The sequence below is a fragment of the Gordionus sp. m RMFG-2023 genome, chromosome 5 (assembly GCF_954871325.1).
Source record: "Gordionus sp. m RMFG-2023 chromosome 5, tfGorSpeb1-WG-v2, whole genome shotgun sequence".
In the NCBI taxonomy this organism is placed as follows: domain Eukaryota; kingdom Metazoa; phylum Nematomorpha; class Gordioida; order Chordodea; family Parachordodidae; genus Gordionus; species Gordionus sp. m RMFG-2023.
In genome coordinates, this window is record NC_088779.1 from 4,187,889 (window position 1) to 4,195,074 (window position 7,186).

Below are 7,186 nucleotides of genomic sequence, written 5' to 3' on the forward strand. Positions count from 1 at the left end.
TTTTATAGCTAATTATTATTTTAATGGGGAAAAAAATCAAAAAATTACGGATTTGAGGTAATATAGTATGATAGTGCCTACATAAACGAGGGGGAGGGGAAGAAATGTGGTAGCAATATGCTTCCATACTTATAGGGGAAGCTTTTAAGAATGTAGGGGTTATAAGGTGAGTCTTAAGTATGTTACCACAAAATATTTCTCTCTCTATGTAGACGTGGTTCAAATAATTATTCTAAAAGATTTAGGATTATAGATTAATAATAAATCTAAGTTTGTAAAGATAGAAATATCATTTTTCATATTTGAATTTAGTTTAACAAATAACACTTTCGAAACTATAATGGTCAAATAATTTTTTAAAAGAAGAATGATAAAATAATTAATTAGTAAAAATAAAGGAAGTCAAAATCAAAAAGGGGCCTAGAATATTAAGCAGATTGTAAATCTTAAATAGGCAACAGTCAGATTTGATTAGTTTCATAGTGGGTATAATTATTCCTATTATAGAGAAATCATAATTAAATTCGAAAAATATACTTTGAATATATAAACAACACATATTGAATGGAAAAAATCAATTAGATATTTGCTAATACAGTAAGTGTGGTAATGTGGAAAGTATACATATATAGTTATTATTGATTTTATGGAAATATATGTATGAATATATTATTATATTATTTGTATAGATATATTTTATAATGATTATAAAAATATTTATGAATTGTTATAAATGAGATATATTATATATATTATTAATGTCATAAATGTCATATACAAATCAATCATGCATATATATACGAATTGTAATTATATACCATTTTATCATGTGACTTATTCATACTAATAAAGGAATTGTATATTGGCAACGATCTCATTATGAATAAAAACCAATTACTAGTGGTGAATTGAATACAAATGAAACGAATAATATTAATCAAGTAAATAATGTTATACAAATAAAATTTGAAAATTATGACAAACAAAACAACTTTCAAGATTATATTGAATATATTGATGATGTGTTGGAGGTAAGAGGTATATTAATAAATAATGAAACCAAGAAAAAAATATTATTTGCTTATATGGGGATTAGTAATTTGGCTGAGATGAGGTCTTTTGTATATCCAAAAATTTTGAAAGAACTTAATTATGAGGAGATAATTGAAGTGGGTAAAAAAGTATTTAAGCCTATTTCAACGTTATTCAGCTCGAGCATTAAGTTTATTCGGATAGAAAGAGGGGACGGTGAAGCAGTTGCTGAGTTTGCAGACCGACTTAAAAAATTGGCACAAGATTGTTAATTTGAATCTGACCTGGATGGGAGATTGAGAGATCAGATGGTGGCTGGAATCAAAATGGGTGCATTGGAGAAAGATATTCGCACCAGATTTCCAGATGGAATAAATGACATGGGAGAAAGGGTGAGTTTTCAACAGGTTTTAAATATGGCTTTGGCAATGGAAAGGGCTGAGGATAAAGTGACAAATATGATGGTAAAAAAAACAATAAACCCAAAGAGTAGATAGAGAATAATCAAGGAAATTTTTCTAATCAAAAGTACCCATATATTAATAATAAAGAAAAAGGAAATTTTAGTTATTACATTAATAATATATATAATATATCTCATTTATAACATATCCCCACACATATGATCTTACAACTCCTCAATCAGCCGATTTGTAGGTTTCCTAGCTCTCTGAATATACAATTAAGATACAATTCCTTTATTAGTATGAATAAGTCACATGATAAAATGGTATATGATTACAATTCGTATATATATGCATGATTGATTTGTATATGGCATTTATGACATTAATAATATATATAATATATCTCATTTATAACATATCCCCACACATATTATCTTACAACTCCTCAATCAGCCGATTTGTAGGTTTCCTCACTCTTTGTGATTTCCGCGTTTCTAGTTTTCCGTTATCTTCCACATTTTCTAAAATCTCAACTATATCCGACTCTCTATTTTTTATATTTTCTTCCTCTCTCTCTGACTGCATATTTTCTCCATTTTCTTCCTCTCTCTCTGACTCCATATTTTTTTTATTTTCTTACCCTGGCCCAGATTTATCCATTTCTTTAGCTACCTCACTTTTTCGAAGTTGATCCGCATGCTTTCATACCATTCCATCTTGTTTCTACCAAATAAGATAATCTACCAGTTCTGGATTTTCTAACTCCTTCTCTCCAACCTGAATTTATTTCATTATGCACCCATACCGGTTGTGCAATCTCAAATTCCCTCATTTGACTATGTTCATTATGCGCTGATTTTTGTCGTATATTCGATCGTTCCATTTAATCCCTAACATTTGGACGTAACCAATTTAATCCCGTTTTTAAATTTCGCCCCAATAATAACTTTGCTGGTGAACGTCCAGTTGATTGATGTTCACCCATTCTATATGCTATCAAAACTTTTCCCATGACTTCCTCAGGCTCCCTGATGTCTTTTCTAGTTGCAAAATATCGACTCTTAAGGGTTCGTATTGTTTTTTCCGCTAAACCGTTCGTTTTTGGATGGTACGGTGTTGTATGTATCAATTTAATATTTTTCTTGAAACAAAATTTTTGAAATTCTCCAGAAATAAATTGAGGTCCATTATCTGATACAATTTGTCTAGGTGTTCCAAACCGTGCGAACCATTAATATACAATTCCTTAGTTAATATACAATTCCTTTATTAGTATGAATAAGTCACATGATAAAATGGTATATAATTACAATTCGTATATATATGCATGATTGATTTTTATATGACATTTATGTAATAATATATATAATATATCTCATTTATAACATATGATCTTACAACTCCTTAATCGGCCGATTTGTAGGTTTCCTAGCTCTTTGTGATTTCCGCGTTTCTAGTTTTCCATTATCTTCCACATTTTCTAAAATCTCAACTATATCCGACTCTCTATTTTTTATATTTTCTTCCTCTCTCTCTGACTCCATATTTTCTCCATTTTCTTCCTCTCTCTCTTACTCCATATTTTCTTTATTTTCTTCCCCTGGCCCAGACTTCTCCATTTCTTTAGCTACCTCCCTTTTTCGAAGTTGATCCGCATGCTTTCATACCATTCTAACCATGCTTTCTACCCAAATAAGAATATCTACCAGTTCTGTATTTTATAACTCCTTCTCTCCAACCTGAATTTATTTCATTATGCACCCATACCGGTTGTGCAATCTCAAATTCCCTCATTTGACTATGTTCATCATGCGCTGCTTTTTGTCGTATATTCGATCGTTCCATTTTATCCCTAACATTTGGATGTAACCAATTTAATCCCGTAAAAAATTTCGCCCAATAACTTTGCTGGTAAACGTCCAGTTGATTGATGTTCACCCATTCTATATGTTATCAAAACTTCTCCCATGGCTTCCTCAGGCTCCCTGATGTCTTTCCTAGTTGCAAAATATCGACTCTTGAGGGTTCGTATTGTTCTTTTGCTAAACCGTTCGTTTTTGGGGTGTTGTATGTATCAATTTAATATTTTTCTCGAAATAAAATTTTCGATATTCTCCAGAAATAAATTGAGGTCCATTATCTGATACAATTTGTCTAGTCTTCCAAACCGTGCGAACCATTTCCTTAAAGCCCTGATCATTGTCGTGGACGTGGTCTCTCTCATTAACTCAACCTCAACCCATTTACATATGTTAAAAATCAGAGCCATAAATTTGCACGATATAAATATTAGTCAAGTTGTACTCCAAAAGGAGACAAGGAATGATAGCTTGTTTAAAAAGATAAATAAAAACATTGAACGTGGATGGGTGGATTTTGATGCGAAAAAAGATACAGGGTTAGTTTGTTTTTATAATCGTAGAGAGGAATTGTCAGTAGATCATGCTGTTATTGAATGGAATGGGAAGTTGGTAATTCCAACCGTTTGAGGAAGTCAATATAAACGATTATTTACAGAGGGCAACCAGGAATAAATGCTATTAAATCAATTTTTAGAATGTATTGTGGTGGCATAATTGCGATAAAGACATTGAACAATATGTTCGTCAATGTATGCCATGTCAAAGTAACCGGTTGAATATTATGTAGGTTCCTTTATATTCGTGGAACATTTCTAATATGCCATGGGAACGAATTCATTTGGATTTTGCGGGGCCTATTGATTCGTATTCATGGTTAGTTGGAGTTGTTGCACATACTAAATGGGTCGAAGTTGAGTTAATGAGAGAGACCACTTTCACGACAATAATCAGGACTTTAAGGAATGGTTCGCACGGTTTGGAACACGACAAATTGTATCAGATTATGGACCTCAATTTATTTCTGGAGAATTTCGAAAATTTTGTTTCGAGAAAAATATTAAATTGATACATACAACGCCGTACCATCCAAAAACAAACGGTTTAGTGGAGAAAACAATATGAACCCTCAAGAGTCGATATTGCAACTAGGAAAGACATCAGGGAATCTGAAGAAGCCATGGGAGAAGTTTTGATAGCATATAGAATGGGTGAACATCAATCAACTGGACGTTCACCATCAAAGTTATTAATGGGGCGAAATTTAAAAACGGGATTAAATTGGTTACATTCAAATGTTAGGGATGAAATGGAAGATCGAATATACGACAAAAAGCAGCGCATGGTGAACATAGTCAAATGAGGGAATTTGAGATTGCACAACCGGTATGGGTGCATAATGAAATAAATTCAGGTTGGAGAGAAGGAGTTATAAAATCCAGAACGGTAGATATTCTTATTTGGTAGAAAGCAAGGATAGAATGGTACGAAAGCATGCGGATCAACTTCGAAAAAGGGAGGTAGCTAAATAATTGGAGAAGTCTGGGCGCGGGGAAGAAAATAAAGAAAATATGGAGTTGGAGAAAATATGGAGTCAGAGAGAGAGGAAGAAAATAGAGAGTAGGATATAGTTGTGATTTTAGAAAATGTGGAAGATAACGGAAAACTAGAAACGCAGAAATCACAAAGAGCTAGGAAACCTACAAATCGGCTGATTGAGGAGTTGTAAGATCATATGTGTGGGGATATGTTATAAATGAGATATATTATATATATTATTAATGTCATAAATGTCATATACAAATCAATCATGCATATATATACGAATTGTAATTATGTATTATTTTATCATGTGACTTATTCATACTAATAAAGGAATTGTATATTAACTAAGGAATTGTATATGAATAATATAATATTGGGTATAGGTTAACTACCTAACACCCACATGGCATCTATTATAATGCGATATTCGGATCTATATATATTGTGATAGTTTTATCAATAAATGTTGTATATGAATTAACCCAATATTATATTGGCGCAGTCATGGATGTAAATGTAAGTATGAATCTAAATTTATTAATTGGCAACGACGAAATTAATAATCTGCAAAATCTATTAAATGTTTTATGAAATAAATTATAGGGAATAATTTGGAAATGTCATGGTAAGTAAAGTATGAACTATTTTGCAAATGTGATATTTGTTTGAGCAATATTAATGTATTGGATATTTCAGGAAATTAATATGGATAAATGTGAATCAGAATTAAGTCAATGGAATAAATTATAGAGAATTTTCAACATATGATAAAATTATGGTTGATAAATAAATTTAATTTGGAAAATATATTAATAGTTCTGATATTGAATGAACTATTATGATTGCAAGAGGAAAAAAATAATAAAAGCATTTATTTATGTACAAATGAAAATGTTCATGCTGATTAAATTGCATGAAATTGCCGAAGAATGAAGTATATTCACAATGCAATATATATTATTGAATTATTTTTTAAAATAAATGATGTTTAGTAAAAATAAGATTACTTTGACATAGTAATCAATTAAGGTAAATTTTTTATGCAAATATTATCATTTTAAAATATATTTTATAGACCTTTATTTTAAATTTATAAAATTGGGACAAGAAAGCGCCTTTTACTTAACATCTTATAAAAATTAGTTTAAAAAAAGGATTGAATTTTAAAGCCAAAATTTACAAATCTGATTTATATTGTAACTATAAATGGCGAGTGTTGCATTAAAACAAATTATATTCTGTATAATAAAAAAATGTCAGTTCAATTTCAACTTATTATTTGATGATGATTTGATAAGTTTATATTTTGGGGATATGAAAAAACTTATATACCAGCAGTATCGTTATAAATGGGAGGGGGTGGGTTTATTTTTACTTCCATATATTTTGGGAGTGATGGGGGCTCTCGTGAAGGCAAGAGTATTGGGAAAGGGGGAGGTAAAAGATAAATTCTTAAATAAAATTAATATAATCATTATGCTGTTTAAAAAAAATTAATATAATCATTATGCTGTTTAAAAAAAATTAATACCATTTTACTAACTAAGTTAAAAATATTAATATTATTTTTACAATGTTAAAAAAATTAATATTATTTTTAGTAAGTGAAAATAAATTAATATTATTTTTTACTACGCTATAAAAAAAACATACAGGAGACAAATCTAAAATTGCTTATTTCTCTAATATAATATATTTTTTGATGTAATTTTTTTACTCCTTTGGGAAACAAATATTAATTTTTTTATTTAATAAATAAAGAATCATGCGAATGTTGTATAATTTTACTTTTAAAAAATAAATGTTGGGTATGTAAATAAAATTTACTTATTAAAAATAAATTTATATTTTTTTTTACTTAATTCCTTCTTTTTTAAAAATAAAAATTAATTTAAATTTAATTGTTTTGTTGAAAATTTATTAAAATTATTTTTTTATCTCAAGAAATTTACATATAAATTATGTAGAAATTGATTTTCGAAAAAAACTAACATCAACTTTACAAAACTTGAGAAAGAAATAAAAATTTTCACCTTAACTTTTACTTCAACAACCACAAGTTCAGAGCCGGGATTTTACTATTTAAAAAAAATAAAAATTTTATCGATTATCCAATATATCACGAATTAAAAAGTTAAAATTTAATAATTTTAGTTCTTAAGAGTTTTAATCAAAAATAAAGACGAATTCCGCTCAGTGGTACACTTTTGAAGCGAGAGAATTATTACTCATTCGATCATAACCTTACGAAATGTAATTAAAGCATGCGTATTATTATTAATTGCAGGCATTATACCATGAGTAGAGACTCGTTTCGATTTGCATATAGCAATCGGGATTTGT